The 23,720-nt window shown below is 39.9% G+C and overlaps 1 non-coding gene across 1 annotated transcript; it reads right to left on the bottom strand.

Annotated features, from left to right (window-relative positions):
• Positions 1-9,117: 9,117 nt before the first annotated feature.
• On the bottom strand, positions 9,118-9,224 carry LOC118490026. Its single transcript, XR_004888036.1, has one exon. It is a non-coding gene; the product is annotated as a small nucleolar RNA R71 (small nucleolar RNA).
• Between the last annotated feature and the right edge of the window lie 14,496 nt (positions 9,225-23,720).

Genomic DNA, 23,720 nt, shown 5'->3' with positions numbered 1-23,720 from the left:
CTCCATATAGACCGTGGAGATATGAATGGTGAAAATATTTTATTTTATATAGACAGTAAAATAATGCCAAGACACCATAGACAAACGATAAGGAAAGATCACCTTTAACATAAGCAACTAGTTATTAAAGTCATTAATACAAAACCAAATAAAAAGTGCAAAAGATTAAAAATAAAAAGTATTATACTAAACACTTGTCTTCACCAAGTGATGTAAGAGACTTAGGCAAACATGGCCTTGATTGTCAAGAACTCTTACTATCAATCTTGGATCCCGAGACGACTCACACACTCTACAATGGACAATGGATGATGGTGGTGGATGATGGTGTTATGGTGGTTGTGGGTGGTGGATGAAGTGTGAGAGAGGTGGTGTGCCAAGGGATGAGTTGGAATGAAACCACGCACTCCTATTTATAGGCTGAACAGAAGGCTGGGCACGGCCCCGTGTCCGCTGGACACGCCCCCGTGCCCGTCTGACACTCTCTCTCTTCATTAATTGTAATTCGCAATTACAATTAATGCGCCTGCTGTACTTTCGCCACGCCCCCGTGCTCACTGGACACGGCCCCGTGGTGGGCAATAGAAGCTTCTACAGGTTTGTCTTTTCTGCTGCTTCTTGGGCACGGCCCCGTGCTGGCTGAGCACGGGGCGTGTTCAGTCTTCTGTTTTCTCTTCTTTGCTTGGGAGGATGCCGTTGAGGGTTCGGGCAGTCTACTTTTATTCCTTTTCTTGTATTTATGTTAGAATTAGCTGTCTTTTTGCTTCTTTTGTGAATTTGAGCTCATTTCATCCTGAAAATACAAAAGGAAGACAAAAACACTCTTTTTCCAACATTAGTACTTAAAAAGGGTTAGTTTTATGCCTTATTTGATGTAATTTATATGTTGCATTTTACACACATCAAATACCCCCACACTTGAACTTTTGCTTGTCCTCAAGCAAAACTCTTTAAATGTGGCTTACACTCCCAAATGGAATGGGTAGAAGAGAAGGTTTTTGGCTTGTCATAGAGTGTCGGGAATCCAAGATTTTTTTTTGGGCTTTATTTTTATTTATTTACAATCCTATTCGTTATGATTTATTTAGAACGTTTCATAGGATAAATTACTTATTTGGGCATAACATGCCTTTTTTTTTAAAATTTCATTTATATACAAGTTCACATACCTCACGGGAGAAATCACTCAACACTCGGCCGAAGGTGTATTTTTTTTAGTGAATCACTCGAGAGCGACATGGAACTTACGCCTACCATAGGCTTGTCAAGCAATTAAACCTCTTCCTTTTTAACTTTATACCTTTGTAAATATCAAGAGGACTTTTTGGGTGAAGGGTTAAGCTTGGGCTAAAGATGGGTGGTTGGGTTAGTGGTTAGTAAAAAGGGCGAAAAACGTAAAAAGCGTCGGTTTTCGTAACACACTTTGTTTTTAGTGACTTTTTATTTTGAAGTATTTCTCCAAACAAGCTTTTGTTAGCATAGCTTTGTTTGTTTTTAACTTCATCATCATTTTTTTCAGTCACATAAAAGAACGAGCTTGCGAAAAACCGAGCTTGTTAATAAAATAAAGGGTGAAAAATAAAAAGGGTTTTTGGTGGGTAAAAGGGTTTAGGGTAAAGAAACGAAAGGTTTAGGCTCAAAGGGATTAACTAGGGGGATTTTGAGTAGGTGGTAAAAAAATAGAAAAATAATGGTGTGGAAAGAAAAATGGTTAGTCCTAATGCCTCCATCATTTACTTACTTGGGTTTAAGTTGGTAAGGACCGGGAATGAATCATCGTGGCAAGTTCTAGAGTTGTAAGAACCAAGCGGCTATTCACACAAGAAACGAAAAATGAGCATTTAGTCTAAGGATGTAAATTTGTATGCTCAATAAAGGCTCAAAACTCACTTTTGTGGGAATGGGTTTTTAATGTGATCAAGTATATATAATCAAATTTTAACTAGACTTGTTATGTCGTTTCATAATTTTCTTATGTTGGTTCTTGTTATCACCACGCTCTCGGTTGTAAATTTTATAAAAATATAACCTTATTAATCTTGGGATTCCTAACTTAAACTTTAGACAAGTAAAAATGAAAATTTTTTTTTGAAAAAAATTTGGGGTGTTTAGCGGTTCCAATAGAGTTTTGTGTAAGGCTTGTTGTTAGGACTTGCAAAATTTCAAGGTGTTAGCTTCCCCCCCACACTTAAATTACACATTGTCCTCAATGTGTCCCAAAAATAAATTTTTAGGTTGATTGGATGTGTAATGTAGTGTTAAAAAGCAAAGATTTATGTTACTGGCAGTCTGGACACGACCCCGTGTTCAGGTGCCAGTAACAGAAATTAAAGAAATGAGATAGAAGCCTGGACACGGGGGCGTGTCTGGTGGACACGACCCGTGTCCAGTTACCTGAACTGGGCGTTTTCCTGCAGGTGGCTCAACACGAGGCCATGTTGGTTGAGCACGGCCCGTGTTGAGACTTCTGTAATGGAGATTTGTGTCGGGTTGCTTCGTTCTTGTGCATGGGGCCATTTTTCTCGTTCCCTTTTTCATCCTTTACCATCACGAGTGTGTTTTATTTATTATAGACCATCAAACTTTAGAAACCATCATTTCATTGCAAACATAGAGAGACATTACATAAAAACTAAATATGAAAATACATAAATATTAAACCATGGAGTTCTAGCCCTATGTCTTATTTTAATTAGCAAAATTTCCAAGAAGCTACTAATCTTGGTTAGATAAGGCTTTTTTGAAACTCCTTGTTCCGGGTGTGGCCCTCCTCACATGTCGGCGAGCCACTCCTCCACCTCCCTTGGAAGGAGAAAGGAGGGCTCATTTGCATTAGTTTGAGGAGTTTCGATTTCCGCTGGAATCTCTTGTGGGTGTTCCATGGGAGGTTCCGCTGGAAAGTCTTCCCACCCGGTAGGGTTGTTAACCCCGAGTGCCAAGTTCCAATCCTATTGTGGAAGGACTGGTTCCATCGGGGGTGCTACAAGAATATTTAACCTCTGGTGCAAGAGGTTAATTTCTTGGAAGCTGCTTTCGAGCCCCACCGTAAAATCGTTAATACGGTCAATTAGGACCTCCTCTACTGACGTCATTTCGTCGAGAGCCTCCTTTAATGCTATCACATAGTGCACAAGCGTAGCTTCAACGGAGGGCCTCCTTCCTCTTCGGCTGTTTGATGAATGAACGGATGATGTTTCGTTGTTTTCACTCGACATTCTACGAAAAATAAACCGAAAAACAGTTTATTTGATGAAACAGTATCTGGACACGGCCCCGTGCTCATTGAACACGGCCCCGTGTTCATCTTTCTGCAGAATTTTGAAGCAAGGAAACTTGAAGTTTTAAGTTATTTTCTGAACTTATGTAGGCTTTTTAGATGTTAATAACTTTAAACAATGTTACATAACATGTTTTTACCAAGATTCCTTGAACAAAAATCATTGCTTCCTACCACAAAGTTTGAAGAATTCAAACTTTTAATGGTAGTTCTTGGAGAAAGATGAAAAAGAAGGAAATGGCTAGAAGAGGAAAGGACAAGATGGGTTGTTGGAACCTTCTTTTAGACTTACCTAGGATAGTTTGAGAGAAGATTCCTTCAAATCTCTGTCCCAAGTTGGTCCAAATGTGCAGAATTCTTGGCTGCATTTATAGAAAACGACAGCATCCTGGACACGGCCCCGTGCCCGTTGGACACGACCCCGTGTGCAGGTGAAATTCTGACACAGTTTGTCCGTATTCTGACGTACTGATCAGAAGGGAATCTTTTGGTGAACACGGGGGCGTGTTGGCTGGACACGGCCCCGTGTCGAGGGCTCGTTTTATGAAGTTGTCTAGTTTTTAAGGAGCTTACCTGTATCGGGTGGCTCTTGATTGGTTGGAACAACCCCAAAGTGCCTAAGATACCTTAATTGTCCAATACTAAGGCGAGAACGCAAGAGGTTGTCGGTGAGGGTGATTCCTATTTTCATTCTAGGTGGACAAATCGAACCCTTTCCCGGGCTCTCGTTAAAGAAGGTGTATGCCGAATCGCTCAAGTTTATGTATGCACCGAACGAAGTCGATGGGGAGTCCTTCACGGCACAATCGGCACAGGGACGACTATCGTCCAAGTCTTTTCTAGGTATGAAGGTATTTTCGGGAGCAACGAGGTTGTCGGAATGCGGTTCCAACATTTCCTCATGGTCATCGTCTTGGGGCGGATCAATAAAATCCTTCCTAAGTTCTTTTGACCAATTTAGAATTAGTTCTTCTAGTTGAAATAACTCGTCAAGGAGCATTTCTCCTAGAATATCTGGCTGGGCGCATTCGAGGGAGAGATAGTGCTTATTTTTACTTTCGCCCCTCTTAAGGTTATAAGGAATTGGTGGGTCTATATAGTGGGGCCTATAATTTAGAAAATAACATTTTAATTCTTCATGTTCGCCTCCACATAATTGACACCACATACCATAAGAGTGCCGAAAGTAAAAAGAATTACTATCACTCATGTTAGTGTCAGAAATTACCAACTGCCGGGATCTAACGGTTCTGTTTTTAGTAAGAGAATCTTGTGCACGGGGGCGTGCTGAGCTCTGCAGAAGCTGAAAAACTAAAAAAATCCTAGAAAATTAAAAAGAAAATTAAAAAGAAAAACAAAAATATGATTAGGCCGTTGATTCCTAACTTTCTTAAAATCCTTGTGTCCCCGGCAGCGGTGCCAAAAACTTGATGCGTGTGTAGTGTAATATATTTTTAATATATAATTAAGCCCTTTTTACACCTTTAGCCAAGTTTTAAATTTATAAAACATGATATTTACTAACACTAAACACACATATGGGCAAGTGCACCCATCGTGGACGTAGTATAGTGTTGGTAAGATACCGAGGTCGTCCAAGGACACAAGAGCTTTTAATACTGGTTTATCCTCAACGTCTAATCAAATCAAAAAGTTAGAAAAATGTTTTTAAACTAAGAAAATAAAAACTAACTAAATGCTGAAAAATAAAAAGAAAATAAAAACAGATAGACAAGATGAATCACTTGGATCCGACTCGTGTATTAGTATAACCTTTTATTATTTTCGCACTTTTGCACTTGTTTAAGAGATTATCTTAGTTATTGTAGTAGGCCCCTCTTTTGAAGGCGACGTTACCCTCAACCCAGTAGTTTGAGTCAGCAAGGATACAATCCTAAAGGGTTGGATTATTGGAAGATAATGAATTAAGTTATTAATGCAAATTATGGTAGGCCTCGCTTTTGGCGGTGACGTTACCCTCGGCTAAGTAGTCTGAGTCAGCAGGGATACAGTCCTAAATAGCCGGGTTATAGTATTAATAGTAGTTAACTTATGAGGGGGTCAAAGAGTTTGGATCCCCGCCATCCAATACCTATGGGCATTGAAGGAGATCCTACTAAATTTGACCCAGGTCCCTTGCAGGACCTCTAAACGCTGAACAAGGGCAAGACCCTTACCAAACCGTTCCCTTAACCCCCGACCAGGTAGCCAACATACCTCCATATAGACTGTGGAGATATGAATGGTGAAAATCTTTTATTTTATATAGACAGTAAAACAATGCCAAGACACCACGGACAAACGATAAGGAAAGATCACCTTCAACATAAGCAACTAGTTATTAAAGTCATTAATACAAAACCAAATAAAAAGTGCAAAAGATTAAAAATAAAAAGTATTATACTAAACACTTGTCTTCACCAAGTGATGTAAGAGACTTAGGCAAACACGGCCTTGATTGTCAAGAACTCTTACTATCAATTTTGGATTTCGAGACGACTCACACACTCTACAATGGACAATGGATGATGGTGGTGGATGATGGTGTTATGGTGGTGGTGGGTGGTGGATGAAGTGTGAGAGAGGTGGTGTGCCAAGGGATGAGTTGGAATGAAACCAAGCACTCCTATTTATAGGCTGAACAGAAGGCTGGGCACGGCCCCGTGTCCGCTGGACACGCCCCCGTGCCCGTCTGACACTCTCTCTCTTCGTTAATTGTAATTTGCAATTACAATTAATGCGCCTGCTGTACTTTCGCCACGCCCCCGTACTCACTGGACACGGCCCCGTGGTGGGCAATAGAAAGTTCTACAGGTTTGTCTTTTCTGCTGCTTCTTGGGCACGGCCCCGTGCTGGCTGAGCACGGGGCGTGTTCAGTCTTCTGTTTTCTCTTCTTTGCTTGGGAGGATGCCGTTGAGGGTTCGGGCAGTCTACTTTTATTCCTTTTCTTGTATTTATGTTAGAATTAGTTGTCTTTTTGCTTCTTTTGTGAATTTGAGCTCATTTCATCCTCAAAATACAAAAGGAAGACAAAAACACTCTTTTTCCAACATTAGTACTTAAAAAGGGCTAGTTTTATGCCTTATTTGATGTAATTTATATGTTGCATTTTACACACATCATTCACCAACATGGGTAAAGGCATCCTTGGTGAGTTTGCCAGCTAAGCAAGACTCACAATCATCAAATGAGTCCGCTGCGGTGTATTCAAGAATCCCCTCAGATTGGGGCCATTTTACGTGTGCCTTGCTGATGTGTGTAAAATGCAACATATAAAACACATCAATTAAGGCATAAAACTAACCCTTTTTAAGTACTAATGTTGGAAAAAGAGTGTTTTTGTCTTCCTTTTGTATTTTCAGGATGAAATGAGCTCAAAATCACAAAAGAAGCAAAAAGACCACTAATTCTACCATAAATACAAGAAAAGGAACAAAAGAAAACTGCCCGGACCCTCAACGGCACCTCCCAAGACAAAGAGAAGAGAACAGAAGTCTGAACACGCCCCGTGTCCAGTGAACACGGGGGCGTGCCCAGGAAGCAGCAGAAAAGACAAACCAGTAGAAGCTTCCATTGCTCACCACGGGGCCGTGCCCAGCGGACACGGGGGCGTGTTGAAAGTACAGCAGGCGCATTAATTGTAATTCGCAATTACAATTAATGAAGAGAGAGAATGTCAGACGGGCACGGGGCCGTGTCCAGCGGACACGGGGCCGTGTCCAGCGTTCTGTTCAGCCTATAAATAGAGGAGCTTGGTTTCATTCTCTCTCATCCCTTGGCACACCACCTCTCTCACACTTCATCCACCACCCACTACCACCATAACACCATCATCCACCACCATCATCCATTGTCCATCATAGAGTGTGTGAGTCGTCTCGGGATCCAAGATTGATCGTAAGAGTTCTTGACAATCAAGGCCATGTTTGCCTAAGTCTCTTACATCACTTGGTGAAGACAAGTGTTTAGTATAATACTTTTTATTTTTAATCTTTTGCACTTTTTATTTGGTTTTGTATTAATGACTTTAATAACTAGTTACTTATGTTGAAGGTGATCTTTCCTTATCGTTTGTCCGTGGTGTCTTGGCATTATTTTACTGTCTATATAAAATAAAAGATTTTCACCATTCATATCTCCACGGTCTATATGGAGGTATGTTGGCTACCTGGTCGGGGGTTAAGGGAACGGTTTGGTAAAGGTCTTGCCCTTGTTCAGCGTTTAGAGGTCCTGCTTGGGACCTGGGTCAAATTTAGTAGGATCTCCTTCAATGCCCATAGGTATTGGATGGCGGGGATCCAAACTCTTTGACCCCCTCATAAGCTAACTACTATTAATACTATAACCCGGCTATTTAGGACTGTATCCCTGCTGACTCAGACTACTTAGCCGAGGGTAACGTCACCGCCAAAAGCGGGGCCTACCATAATTTGCATTAATAACTTAATTCATTATCTTTCAATAATCCGACCCTTTAGGATTGTATCCTTGCTGACTCAAACTACTGGGTTGAGGGTAACGTCGCCTTCAAAAGAGGGGCCTACTACAATAACTAAGATAATCTCTTAAACAAGTGCAAAAGTGCGAAAATAATCAAAGGTTATACTAATACACGTGTCGGATCCAAGTGATTCATCTTGTCTATCTGTTTTTATTTTATTTTCTTTTTCAGCATTTAGTTAGTTTTTATTTTTCTTAGTTTAAAAACATTTTTCTAACTTTTTGATTTGATTAGACGTTGAGGATAAACCGGTATTAAAAGCTCTTGTGTCCTTGGACGACCTCGGTATCTTACCAACACTATACTACGTCCACGATGGGTGCACTTGCCCATATGTGTGTTTAGTGTTAGTAAATATCGTGTTTTATAAATTTAAAACTTGGCTAAAAGTGTAAAAAGGGCTTAAATATATATCTAAAAATATAACACACTTCACGCACATCAAGTTTTTGGCGCCGTTGCCGGGGACACAAGGATTTTAAGAAAGTTAGGAATCAACGGCCTAATCATCTTTTTATTTTTCTTTAATTTTTAGGATTTTTTTTTTAGATTTTTCAGCTTCTGCAGAGCTCAGCACGGGGCCGTGCCTGGTCGGACACGGGCCGTGCTCAGCAACGTCACTGGCAGTTTTTGTTTTTCAAGTTAACAGGAGGCTGACCACGGGGCCGTGTCGGTGCAACACGGGGTCGTGTCCAACTTCCAGTAACTGGGATCTGAAAAACAACCACTGTATCTCTGACCACGGGGCCGTGTTCGCTCGACACGGGGCCGTGGTGAACCTTCTGACCAACATTCTTTTCTGTTTTTATTGCAGGACTTGGAACCCGACGCCAACCTCGCGTAGTGTATGAGCTCCAGTTCCAATAAAGACATAAAGGAACCATTAGAAGAACCCGAACGCTTTCTCAGAAAAAAGTTAAAAGCCAAAAACCAAGAGAAAGTTTCGGGTGACCCAACCCCAATGGCGGACCAACGTACCCTCATGGATTACTTACGGCCCACCGTAGGTAATCTCGGCGCCGCTATCAATGCCCCGAATGTCGAAGCCAATAACTTCGAACTTCGACCGCACTTGATACAAATGCTCCAAAACTCCGCAACCTTTCACGGGCTCGCGGACGAGGATCCCCATCTACATATAACTAATTTCTTAGAAATATGTGATACATTTCGGATCAATGGAGCATCAAACGACGCCATCCGCCTTCGTATGTTTCCATTCTCACTAAAAGACCGAGCGAAAGCTTGGCTCAACACCCTCCCAGCTGGATCGGTAAACACCTGGGATGAACTAGCCCAAAAATTTCTATATAAGTATTTCCCTCCTTCTAAAACTGCTAAATTAATGGCTGAAATTAACACATACTCACAAGAGGACGGGGAATCCTTATATGAAACTTGGGAAAGGTTCAAGGAGCTATTACGCAAATGTCCCCATCACGGCCTCGCAATATGGCAACAAGTATCCACTTTCTACAATGGGTTGTTGCCACATACTAGGCAGACACTTGATTCTAGCTCCGGGGGACTTTTAGGTAATCGACGCCCACACGAAATATATAATCAAATTGAGGAAATTGCTCAAACCAATTTTCAATGGCACACTCCCCGGGGAAATAAAACTATCGCCCCGGGCGCCCATAAGGTAGACGAAAGCACCTCTTTACAAGCCCAAATCGAGGCCCTTTCTTCAAAAATAAAAAAATTAGAAATGACAAAAACAGTCTCGGTTATGGCTTGTGAGGGGTGTGGTGGGTCACATGAAAATTGGAGTTGCATGAAAGAAACGGACGATCAACAAGAAATGGTAAACTACATTGATAATAGACCTAGGCCGTCGGGTCCTCCAACGGGGACCTTCAACCAAGGATGGCGAAACCACCCAAACCTTGGTTGGAGGGAGCCCGGCAATAGTAGTAACCAACAACCACAACGAACAAACTTTCAGCAATCAAGAAATGAGTCACAAAATTTCACTCAACAACAAAGTGGAAGAGAAAGGCTCGAAGATACTATATCTCGCCTCGTCTCTGACACTGACAAGAAAAATTCGGAAAGATTCCTACAACTAGAATCAAACTTTAGGAATCAACAGGCTAGCATTCAAAACATAGAAAAACAAATAAATCAACTAGCTCAAAATTTTTCCGAAAGACCACAAGGCGCATTACCCAGCAATACCGAAACCAACCCGAAGGCGCAAGTTCACCTCATCACGCTACGAAACCGGACCGTAGGGCCTGCAGAAGTACCTCCAGCCGCGGAAGAATCAACACCAACAAATCTGCAAGAGAAGGACCCTCCCCCATCAACAGAGCCTACTAAGGCTCCTCGGGTTCCGTACCCCGGTAGGTTAATTCGTCAGAAAACCAACGAGCAATTCGCAAAATTCGAAAGTTTGCTAAAACAATTGCATGTCAATATTCCTTTTATCGAAGTCCTAACCCAAATGCCCAAATACTCTAGATTTATGAGGGACTTCCTTACACATAAAAAGAAAATTGAAAATTTGCAATTAGTTAATTTAGGCGAAGAATGCTCTGCCCTCATACTCAATAAACTACCCCAAAAAAAGATCGATCCCGGAAGTTTCACAATTCCGTGCTCAATAGGGGAATCTCCCGTTCGCAATGCCTTGGCCGACCTAGGAGCTAGCATTAATCTCATGCCCTCTTCAATGTTCAAAAGGCTTGGCTTGGGAACCACAAGCCCCACAAAAATAAGCATACAACTCGCGGATCGATCGGTCAAGTTCCCGCAAGGTGTCATCGAAAATGTCTTGGTAAGGGTAAGCAGATTCGTTTATCCTGTTGACTTTGTCATACTCGACATGGAGGAAGACACCGAGGTCCCTCTTATTCTAGGGAGACCTTTCCTTGCCACCGCACAAGCAGTAGTGGACATGAATGACGGGACACTAACTTTGAGATATGGGGACGATGAGGTAAAGTTCGGAGTTGGGAAAAGAATAGAGGATGACGACCCGGTCCACTACATGAAGGTTATCGACTCAAGCTTGGATGCCGCTCTCCGACGGTGTAACTTGGGAGGCAAGGCACCCCAATCAAAAGACGTGTGACCGGGAATTGGGTCTAGCCAAGGACCCTTATAAACGTGGCGCACCACGGAGGCATTCCGCGGACCTATCCTTAGTTTAGTTTAATCTTTTAGTTTTTGCAGAATAAATCACACTCATGGTGGTAATGGATGAAAAAGGGAACGAGAAAAAAATGGAACCATGCAGAAGAACAGAACAAACCGACAAAAATCTCCATAACAGAAGGCTCCACACGGGCCGTGCCCAACCAACACGGCCCCGTGCTGAGCCCCCTGCAGGAAATCACCCAGTTCAGGTAACTGGACACGGGCCGTGTTCAGCGAACACGCCCCCGTGTCCAGGCTTCTGTTTCATTTCTATAATTTTTGTTACTGGCACTTGACCACGGGGCCGTGCCCGGTCAACACGGGGCCGTGTCCAGAGCGCCAGTAACACAAATCTTTGTTTTTAAACACACTTTTACATATTCTAATCAACCAAAAACTCTATTTTTGGACACATTGAGGACAATGTGTAATTTAAGTGTGGGGGGGATGCTAAAACCTTGGAATTTTGCAAAATCCTAAAACAAGCCTTACACAAAACTCTATTGGAACCGCTAAACACCCCAAATTTTTTCAAAAACTTTTTCATTTTTTTTATTTACTTGTCTTAGTTTAAGTTGGGAATAACAAGTTATAAAAGGGTTATATTTTTACAAACTTACAACCGATAGCGTCGTGATAAAAAGAACTAACATAAGAAAATTATGAAACGGTATAACAAGTCTAGCTAAAATTCGATTATATATGCTTGGTCACATTAAAAACCCATTCCCACAAAAAGTGAGTTTTGAGCCTTTATTGAGCATAAAAATACACATATCTAGATTAAATGCTCATTTTTCGTTTCTTGTGTGAATAGCCGCTCGGTCTTTACAAATCTAGAACTTGCCACGACGATACATTCCCGGTCCTTACCAACTTAAACCCAAGTAAGTAAATGATGGAGGCATTAGGACTAACTATTTTTCTTTCAAAACCATTATTTTTCATTTTTTTTACCTACCCAAAATCCCCCTAGAAAACCCCTTTGAGCCTAAACCTTTCATTTCATTACCCCCAAAACAATTTTTTTTTTTTTACCCACCAAAAACCTTTTTCATTTTTTCACCTTTATTTTAGTAACAAACTCGGTTTTTCATAAACATACCCTTTACGTGACGAAAAAAAAAAAAAAATGAAGTCAAAAACAAACATAAGCTACAAAAAGCTTGTTTGGAGAAATACTTCAAAAATAAATGTCACCAAAAATAAGGTATTTCACGAAAAACCGACACTTGTTACGATTTTCGCCCTTTTTACTAACCACTAACCAACCACCCACCTTTAAACCCAAGCCTTCACCCCAAAAGACCTCTTGATATTTACAAAAGGTAAAAGTTAAAAAGGAGGAGGATTGATCGCTTGGCAAGCATATGGAGAATGTAAATCCGTGCCGCTCTCGAGCGATTCACTTAAATATACACCTTCGGCCGAGTGATTGAGTGATCTCCCGTGAGGTATGTGAACTTGTATATAAATGGAATTTTAATAAGGCATGCTATGCCAAATTAAGTAGTTTATCTTATGAAAAGTTCAAAATAAACCATGACGAATAAGATTGTAAATAAAATAAAAATAGAACCTATACAAACCTTGGATTCCCGACACTCTAGGACAAGTTAAAAAAAAACTTCTCTTCTACCTATTCCATTTGGGAGTGTAAGCCACATTAAAAGAGTTTTGCTTGAGGACAAGCAAAAGTTCAAGTGTGGGGGTATTTGATGTGTGTAAAATGCAACATATAAAACACATCAATTAAGGCATAAAACTAACCCTTTTTAAGTACTAATGTTGGAAAAAGAGTGTTTTTGTCTTCCTTTTGTATTTTCAGGATGAAATGAGCTCAAAATCACAAAAGAAGCAAAAAGACCACTAATTCTACCATAAATACAAGAAAAGGAACAAAAGAAAACTGCCCGGACCCTCAACGGCACCTCCCAAGACAAAGAGAAGAGAACAGAAGTCTGAACACGCCCCGTGTCCAGTGAACACGGGGGCGTGCCCAGGAAGCAGCAGAAAAGACAAACCAGTAGAAGCTTCCATTGCTCACCACGGGGCCGTGCCCAGCGGACACGGGGGCGTGTTGAAAGTACAGCAGGCGCATTAATTGTAATTCGCAATTACAATTAATGAAGAGAGAGAATGTCAGACGGGCACGGGGCCGTGTCCAGCGGACACGGGGCCGTGTCCAGCGTTCTGTTCAGCCTATAAATAGAGGAGCTTGGTTTCATTCTCTCTCATCCCTTGGCACACCACCTCTCTCACACTTCATCCACCACCCACTACCACCATAACACCATCATCCACCACCATCATCCATTGTCCATCATAGAGTGTGTGAGTCGTCTCGGGATCCAAGATTGATCGTAAGAGTTCTTGACAATCAAGGCCATGTTTGCCTAAGTCTCTTACATCACTTGGTGAAGACAAGTGTTTAGTATAATACTTTTTATTTTTAATCTTTTGCACTTTTTATTTGGTTTTGTATTAATGACTTTAATAACTAGTTACTTATGTTGAAGGTGATCTTTCCTTATCGTTTGTCCGTGGTGTCTTGGCATTATTTTACTGTCTATATAAAATAAAAGATTTTCACCATTCATATCTCCACGGTCTATATGGAGGTATGTTGGCTACCTGGTCGGGGGTTAAGGGAACGGTTTGGTAAAGGTCTTGCCCTTGTTCAGCGTTTAGAGGTCCTGCTTGGGACCTGGGTCAAATTTAGTAGGATCTCCTTCAATGCCCATAGGTATTGGATGGCGGGGATCCAAACTCTTTGACCCCCTCATAAGCTAACTACTATTAATACTATAACCCGGCTATTTAGGACTGTATCCCTGCTGACTCAGACTACTTAGCCGAGGGTAACGTCACCGCCAAAAGCGGGGCCTACCATAATTTGCATTAATAACTTAATTCATTATCTTTCAATAATCCGACCCTTTAGGATTGTATCCTTGCTGACTCAAACTACTGGGTTGAGGGTAACGTCGCCTTCAAAAGAGGGGCCTACTACAATAACTAAGATAATCTCTTAAACAAGTGCAAAAGTGCGAAAATAATCAAAGGTTATACTAATACACGTGTCGGATCCAAGTGATTCATCTTGTCTATCTGTTTTTATTTTATTTTCTTTTTCAGCATTTAGTTAGTTTTTATTTTTCTTAGTTTAAAAACATTTTTCTAACTTTTTGATTTGATTAGACGTTGAGGATAAACCGGTATTAAAAGCTCTTGTGTCCTTGGACGACCTCGGTATCTTACCAACACTATACTACGTCCACGATGGGTGCACTTGCCCATATGTGTGTTTAGTGTTAGTAAATATCGTGTTTTATAAATTTAAAACTTGGCTAAAAGTGTAAAAAGGGCTTAAATATATATCTAAAAATATAACACACTTCACGCACATCACTTGCTTATATGGACAAGTGTACAATGCCATAAGAATGAATCACTAGTACCATTTTTCTGACATTTAGAAAGGTGATATATGTTACTGCTAGGTTGACATCAATTTCATAGATACCGTTTCGAGGTTTAGCCTCAAAATATTAAATACCATTTAGATAAGAAGAAATAGCAACACCATTAAAAACATATCTAAATCCTTGTTCAAAAAGCAATGAATCTGAAATGATGTTCTTTGTCAAACCAGGCGTAAAAAGACAATTGTTCAAAACAACAATAAGACCAGAAGGACATGTAAGATTAAATGTGCTAGTTTCCAGAACGGGGACTCTCTTCCCATCGCCAATGATGAGCTCCATGTCTCCCGGCTTCAGTTTCTTCCACTTCTCAGGCTCCTGCAAGACATTAATGATGTGATAACCACATCCGGTATCAAATACCCATGTATTTCTTGAAACAGTGAAAAGCTCGATAACATATTTTAAGATACCTGAAGAAATGCCTTCTCCATTAGCCTTCTTCACTTTGAGCTTGGCAAGATACTCGGGGCAGTTACGTTTCCAGTGCCCCAACTTGTTACATTCATAGCATTCCCGCTCTTCTGGAAGAGGGGCTTTCACAGCTTGTTTGCTTTTGTTGGTGGCAGGTTTGGCAGCAAAGGGAACCTTCCTTTGTTTTTATTGTTATAACTCTTCTTTGTTTTGGGCTTCTTAACACCACCAGATCGAACCATTAACACTTGGTTTACTTTATTGGAAATGTTCATCTCTGTCGTTTTGATGTGTGTCGGTGTGTATATATTTTTATGTATATTTTAAGCCCTTTTTATACTTTAGTCAAGTTTTAAATTTATAAAACACGATATTTTACTAACACTAAACACACATATGGGCAAGTGCACCCATCGTGAGCGTAGTGTAGTGTTGGTTAGATACCGAGGTCGTCCAAGGACACAAGAGCTTTTAGTACCGGTTTATCCTCAATGTCTAATCAAATCAAAGTTTTAGAAAAAGGTTTAAACATGAAAATAAAAACTAAAAATGCTGAAAAAAAAAATAAAAACAGATAGACAAGATGAATCGCTTGGATCAGACTCGCCTTTAGTGTAACCTTTGATTATTTCCGCACTTTTGTACTTTTTAAGAGATTATCTTAGTTGTAGTAGTAGGCCCCTCTTTTGAAGGTGACGTTACCCTCAACCCATTAGTTTGAGTCAGCGAGGATACATTCCAAAAGGGTTGGATTATTGAAAGATAATTAATTAAGTTATTAATGCGTAATGTGGTAGGCCCCTCTTTTTGAAGGTGACGTTACCCTCGGCTAAGTAGTTTGAGTCAGCAGTGATACAATCCTAAGTAGCCCCTCTTTTGGAACGGGTAAAAGAGAAGGTTTTGGGATTATCTTGAGTGTCGGGAATCGAAGATGTTTATTAGGTTTTATTTTTTATTTTATATACAATCTCATTCGTTATGATTTATTTAGACCATTACATAAGAGAAATTACTTATTTGGGCATAACAAGCCTCTTTAAAATTCCATTTATATACAAGTTCACATACCTCACGGGAGATCACTCAACACTTGCTCGAAGATGTATTTTTGTGAAACACTTGAGAGCGGCACGGAACTTACTTTTACCATATGATTGCCAAGCAATCAATCCTCTTCCTTTTTAACTATACACCTTTGTAAATATCAAGAAGACTTTGGGGAAGGGTTAGGCTTGGGTTAAAGGTAGGTGGTTGGGTTAGTGGTTAGTAGAAAAGGGCGAAAGGCGTAAAAAGCGTCGGTTTTCGTAAGACTTTTTACTTTTATGACTTTTTATTCTAATGAAGCAATTCTTCAAACAAAGTACTTTTTTATGAACTTGTTTGTTTATTTTGTTTATTTTTTTTTTGTTGCTTCATCATCAGTTATTTATTTATTTATTTGTTTTACTTTTTATTTTTTTATAAGGAATGTCACATGAAAAACCGAGCTTTTTACTAAAATAAAGGGTTTAAAATAAAAAAAGGGTTTTGGTGGGTAAAGGGTGTTTATTTTGTGGGTTTAGAAATGAAAAGGTTTAGGCTCAAAGGGGTTAACTATGGGGGATTTTGGGTAGGTGGTAAAAAAAATAATGGTGTTGAAAGAAAAAGGGTTAGTCCTAATGCCTCCATTATTTACTTACTTGGGTTTAAGTTGGTAAGGACCGGGAATGTATCGTCATAGCAAGTTCTAGAGTCGTAAGAAACCAAGCGGCTATTCACACAAGAAACGAAAAATGAGCATTTAATTTAAAGATGTGTATTTGTATGCTCAATAAAGGCTCAAAACTCACTTTTGTGGGAATGGGTTTTTATGTGATCAAGTATATATAATCAAATTTTAACTAGATTTGTCATGTGTTTCATAATTTTCTTATGTTGGTTCTTTTTATCACGCCGCTATCGGTTGTAAATTTGTAAAAATATAACCTTTTCAGAACTTGTAAAATTCCCAAATTAAACCATGACAAGTAAAAAATGATTTTTTTTTTTTGAAAAAATTTGGTGTGTTTAGTGTTTCCAATTGAGTTTTGTGTAAGGCTTGTAATTAGGACTTGAAAATTCAAGGTTTTAGCATCCCCCCACACTTAAATTACACATTGTCCTCAATGTGTCCCAAAAATAAGTTTTTAGGTTGATTGAATGTGTAAAAGGTGTGTTAAAAACAAATTTTAATGTTACTTGGCATCTGCACATGGGCCCGTGGTGTCCGGGCACGGTCCCGTGTTCAGGTTGCCAGTAACAGTATTAGAAAGTAACAGAAGCCTGGGCACGGGGGCGTGTTCAACGAACACGCCCCGTGTCCAGTTACCTGAACTGGGCGATTTTCTGCAGACCTTTCAGCACGGGGCCGTATTGGCTGGGCACGACCCGTGCTGAACTTGCTGTAACGAAGAATAATTGTCGGGAGGCTCTGTTTTTGTGCATGGGGTGCTGGCTCAAGTTTCCCTTAGTATCCACCGTCCCGAGTGTGTTTTACCCATTACAACATTATCCAAACACCAATTTAATTAAAACCATCAATCCATTAAAAATAACACATTACATAGGGTCCTAGAAAATAAAAAAAAGCAGAAAAATAAAAGCTAAAAGTCCTAAAATAGATAGGTTAAGTGATACATAAAATCATCCTAAGGAGTTCTACCTTTTCAATAGGAATCAAAATTTCAGAAATAGCTTTCCGGTATTTAAAGGCTTTGTAGAACTCCGAACCGAGGGGTGTCCCCTAGACGTTATTAAAGCCATTCTTCTATCTCTCTTGGGAGGAAGAATGCGGGCTCATTTTCCTCAACATCTTATGGAGGGGGAGTGACACCAACCGGAACCCCTTGTAATATGTCTCGCGGGGGCTCCGGGTGTATGGTGTACCACTCGGTCGGTATGATGACTTCCGGTGCCACATTCCATGCACTTTGGGTGATGATTGGTACCAAAGGAGAAGAAGCGAGAATGTTCAACCTTTGGTGCAAAAGGTTGACCTCCCGAAGACATCCTTCTAGTCCCACTGTTAAGTGATTGATACGGTCGACCAATGCTTCTTCTACTCCCGTCATCTCATCAATTGCCTCTCTTAAAGCGTAAACGTAGTTTACAAGAGAGTCTTCTACCGTTGATGACCTTCTCCCTTGTCGGTTGTTCCTGGAGTGCGATGAAGATATTCCGCTAGTTCTGCTCGCCATTATGAGAAAACAGATCGAAAAGAGTTTAATTTTATTGGAACAGTACCTCGAACACGGCCCCACGTTCACCTGTCTGCGGATTTTTGGAACAAGAAATCTTGGAGTTTCAAATTATTTTTCTGATTTTTAAATCATTTTTAAATAAAAATAACTTAAAACAATGTTGTAGAACTTATTTTTAACAAGATTCCTTGAATAAAAACCTAACAAACATCACAATAAAGCTTGGAACCATGGTGATTTCAAGCTCTAATGGAGGTGTTGAGGAAAAATTGAAGAACAAGGCAATGGACAAAAGTAGAAAAGACAAGATGGTTGTTGAGAACCTTCTTTAGAATATACCTCGGATGGTATGTGTGAAGATCTCACCAGATCTTTGTCTTTGGAGTGGTCCAAATGTGCATGAATCTTGCTGCCTTTATAGAAAACGACAGCACGCTACACACGGCCCCATGTCGGCTGGACACGGCCCCGTGTGTAGACAAGATCCTGACACATTTTGTCTGTATTCTGACCACGGGTCAGACAGGAATCTTTTGGTGGACACAGGGGCGTGCTGACCTGGACACGGACCTGTCTCTAGAGGCTGTTTGTGAAGTTTTTGTCTATTTTTAAGGAATTTATCCGTATCGGGTGGTTCCTTACTAGATGGAACAACACCAAAGTGCCTGAGATACCTTGCTCTAGATTTAGACAAGAACGTAAGAGGTTATCGGTATGTGTGATTCCTATGCTAAATGTAGGTGGACAAGTCCAACCCTTTCCCGGGCTTTCGTTAAAGAAGGTGTATGTCGAATCGCTCAGGTCTATGTATGCATCGAAAGAAGTTGATGGGGAGTCCTTCACGGCACAATCGACACAGGGATGACTATCGTTCAAGTCTTCGCAAGAGTTAGAGGTGATATCGGGAACAACGAAGTTGTTTTTATCCGAATGCGATCTTAATAATTCTTCTTGGGTATCGTCTTGAGGTGAATTAATGATATCCATCTCAAGTTCTTTTACCCAATTAAGAATTAGATCTTCCATTTGAAATAATTCATTAAGAAGCATTTCTCCTAGAAGGGATGATTGATAGCATTCGAGGGAGAGATAGGGATTACTTTTACTTTCGGCCCTCTTAAGGCCACAGGAAAACAATGGGTCTATATAGTGGGCCTTGTAATTTTAAAAATAACATTTTAAATCTTCATGATTTCCGCCACATATTTGACACCATGTACCATAAGAGGGCTGGAAGTAAAAAATATCATTATCACTCATGGTTGTGTCAGAAATTACCAACCGTCAGGATCTTACGGTTCTGTTTTAAGTATCTGAAACTTGGGCACGGGGCGTGTTCATCGGGCACGGCCCATGCTGAGTTCTGCAGAAGCTGAAAATTTATGAAAAATCCTAAAAAACAGAAAAATAAAAAAACGATTAGGCTGTTGATTCCTAACTTTCTTAAAATCCTTGTGCCCCGGCAACGGCGCCAAAAACTTGATGTGTGTCGGTGTGTATATATTTTTATGTATATTTTAAGCCCTTTTTACACTTTAGTCAAGTTTTAAATTTATAAAACACGATATTTTACTAACACTAAACACACATATGGGCAAGTGCACCCATCGTGAGCGTAGTGTAGTGTTGGTTAGATACTCATACCGAGGTCGTCCAAGGACACAAGAGCTTTTAGTACCGGTTTATCCTCAACGTCTAATCAAATCAAAATTTTAGAAAAATGTTTAAACATGAAAATAAAAACTAAAAATGATGAAAAATAAATATAAGAACAGATAGACAAGATGAATCGCTTAGATCCGACTCGCCTTTAGTGTAACCTTTGATTATTTCCGCACTTTTGCACTTTTTAAGAGATTATCTTAGTTATAGTAGTAGGCCCCTCTTTTGAAGGTGACGTTACCCTCAACCCAGTAGTTTGAGTCTGCAAGGATACAATCCTAAAGAGTTGGATTCTTGAAAGATAATTAATTAAGTTATTAATGCGTAATGTGGTAGGCCCCTCTTTTGAAGGTGACGTTACCCTCGGCTAAGTAGTTTGAGTCAGCAGGGATACAATCCTAAGTAGCCGGGTTAATGTTTTAATAGTAGTTTACATATGAGGGGATCAAGATATTCGAACCCCCGCCATCCAATACAAGTGGGTATTGAAGGAGGTCCTACTAAGCTTGACCCAGGTCCTTGCAGGATCTATACACTGAACAAGGCAAGACGCTTACCAAACCATTCCCTTAACCCCTGACCAGGTAGCCAACATATCTCCATATAGACCGTGGAGATATGAATGGTGTAAATCTTTTATTTTATATAGACAGTAAAATAACGCCAAGACACCACGGACAAATGATAAGGAAGTTTCACCTTCAACATAAGAAACTAGTTATTAAAGTCATTAATACATAACCAAATAAAAAGTGCGAAAAGAATAAAAATAAAAAGTATTACACTAAATGCTTGTCTTCACCAAGTGATGTAAGAGACTTAGGCAAACATGGCATTTGATTGTCAAGAACTCTTACTATCAATCTTGGATCCCGAGACTACTACACACACTCTATGATGGATGATGGATTATGGTGGTGGATGTGGGTTATGATGGTGGTGGTGGGTAGGTGAAGTGTGAGAGAGGTGGTTTGCCAAGGGATGCCTTTGAAGTGAACCAAGCACCTCTATTTATAGATTGCACAGAAGCCTGGACACGGCCCTGTGTCCATCCCTCTTCTCTTTCTTCATTAAATGCAGTTTGTCTGCATTAGTTGACCACGCCCCCGTGTCTGCTGGGCATGGCCCCGTGTGTAGAAGCGTATCTGTACTATCAAGATTTGCTTGGATTCTTCGAATCTTAGCGTTGACCACGGCCCCGTGTCCGGTGGGCACGCCCCCGTGTTGGGAAATAGAAGCTTCTACAATTGTCTTTTCTGCAGACACTTGGGCACGCCCCCGTGCTCAATGAGCACGAGGCGTGTTCAGACTTCTGTTCTCTTGTTTTTGCTTGGGAAGATGTTGTCGAGGGGTCGGGCATGCCACATTTATTCCTTTTCTTGTATTATTGTTAGATTTGGCTGCATTTTTGCTTCTTTTGTTCATTTAAGCTCTTTTAACCCTAAAAATACAAAAGGAAGACAAAAGCACGCTTTTTCCAATATTAGTACTAAAAAAGGTTAGTTTTATTCCTCATTTGATTTAATTTATATGTTGCATTTTACACACATCACGTTTTGAGCATCCCATGTAGCTCTGGCACTGTCTTTACCTAGTCATTCATGTTAAAGTTCATAACAAATTGATCATAGTGACTGGAAAGAGAGTTGAGAATGAAGTCAACAACCATCTCATCTTGGAGAGGATAACCAAGTTTGTTTAATTGGTCGATGTAGTCTTTCATCTTGAGGACGTGAGCACTAACTGAGGAACCCTTTTGCATTCTACAGCTTATGAGTTGTTTCATGGTGTCATAGCATTCCTGACGGGCTTGTTTCTGAAACATGCCTTTGAGTTACTCAATCATGTCGAAGGCATTCATGTCTTCCATATTCTTCTGAAGATCTAGAGACATGGTGGCTTGTTTGAGGCAAGAAACTTCCAGGGCATCTACTCTATGTTTATCGAAAGCCTGCTTCGCAACCAAAATATTGTTTTCGGGTGCGGTTGGGATCGGGGTTTCCAAAACATAAAGCTTTTTTGCCATTTTGGTTCCATTCTCAAGTTGCGGTGCCACTCAAGAAAATTGGTATTATTTAGTTTGTCTTTCTCAACTACAGACTTGAGAGCAAAAGATGAGTTGTTTTCAGATGACATCTATTAAGCTAAAATTATTTAATTAGTATTTTTAATTTATTTTCCATATTTAGTGAGGTCAGACGATAAGGAACGAGAATCCGGTTAGAAGCTCTTTCTAAAGGCAGTTGTAGCACGCAACATTAGCAAGAGGTTCAAGTGGACTGACAACGATTGCTAATTGTAAGAAAAGCACAACTCCCGGGGTTTATGAGGCTGCGAGGACAACCTTTTGTCCTTGCATTGATACGTTTGGCCTCATCTATGCCACTTTTGTTCTCGAGACAACTGGGGCACGTAACACGAGAAGAAAAGTAATATTCGTCCTAAAACGGTCACACGTGGAAGGGTCGGATGTGTCGACGAAGCCCTTGCACCTTGGAAGGATAAACTAGGCACCAAGTGTCGTGCTGTGCTTCCAACACTGATGTTTCGCATTATGTCCCAAGTGTTACTAGTAGTAGGATGACATAGACCATTGATTTTAATTGTTACCAAATAAGGTCGTTATAGTCGGTTTTAATTTAGACATTAAATTTGTGACATAACCAAAAGGACCCTTTCTCCTCTCTGGACAATTAGTTTTATATAACCTATAAAACTAAGCTTGTCGCGACTTGAAATAACCAATTAAAGTTAATAGTGAAGACTATTAAGTTTATGAGTTTTAAAGATGTGAGAAAAACATGTTTTAAAACTCTAGTGGTTATAAAAATATTCAAGTTGCTAGAACTTGTTTTTTTTCTCGATTTCATTTTTAAAAATCCCTTTTTATTAAGAATGCGTTTTGGTATTAGGCATGGTTCTAAAACAAGGTCTCCAAGGCCGAGTACTCCCCGAGTAGTCGCTACAAGGTAGGTTGCTGAGGCGACTTTCTTCAACTCCAACTAATTACTCGGAATCACTAAAATGCGGTCAACATCGGCCAAAATCGGATCTAGTATGTCAACTCGGGCCGAGTTTGGTTTAAAAAAAAATAAAATATAATTTTATGCCTATGATATTAAAGAATGAATATCAATTTCACGTATTTTGTTATAAATATTAGTAAATTTATGTTAGTTGACATATATTTAATTTTCGAAAACTAATTTCTTTATAATTTGGCATGTCCGAGTACTCCCCGTGTACTCTCCGCCTAGGCCGAGTACTCTCAACTCCCCGGTCGACCGACTAGGGAGCGCCTAGCGACTTTTGCAACCATGGTATTAGGTTGAAGTGTAATAACATTTATTAAAGGAAACCATAATAGCAAAAATGAATATGTAAATCATATGAGCATGGTTATGATTTTGCTGGAGCCAAGTAGCAAGATCAAAGGGATCATGGTCACAACACACAAAACAACCACAAGGATTGACTTGAGTGCATCTTGTTGTCTTGAGCGACTCCCACTAACTCCAAGATTCCTCTTGGCATTCGGTTTTGCTTCGGGTCTTCGTATCAACAATATTTAACAAGTAAAAACAATAAAGACGAAACCCCTATCTATTAAAACTTTGAACCACAAAATGGGCCAAAACCATAAACTAGTCTATTACAACTTTGAGCCGCAAAATGGGCCAAAAACAAATATAAAATACAACCACAAGGTCAGGCCCGATTTACATATTCAGCATAACCAAAAGTATGTTTGGGCAATTTTTAGTCAACCAAATATTAACAATTAAAAAATGACCAATATATATATATATATATATATATATATATATATGTATTGTGCAAAAATAAAATAAATTAAAAACTTTAAACTTTTAAAATTTGTGACTTATTATTCTGGTGAAAAAGACCGGTTTCGAATTGCATGTAGTGAGCATCAGCTCTGATACCACTGAAGAATGTCCGTGGTATAATATTTTTTTGAACCCGGTTCATATATATGTATATATTTATTTACTACAAAG

The sequence above is a fragment of the Helianthus annuus genome, chromosome 2 (assembly GCF_002127325.2).
Source record: "Helianthus annuus cultivar XRQ/B chromosome 2, HanXRQr2.0-SUNRISE, whole genome shotgun sequence".
NCBI lineage: Eukaryota > Viridiplantae > Streptophyta > Magnoliopsida > Asterales > Asteraceae > Helianthus > Helianthus annuus.
The sequence above is the reverse complement of the archived record's forward strand: the minus strand, read 5'-3'. Positions and strand labels throughout refer to the sequence as shown.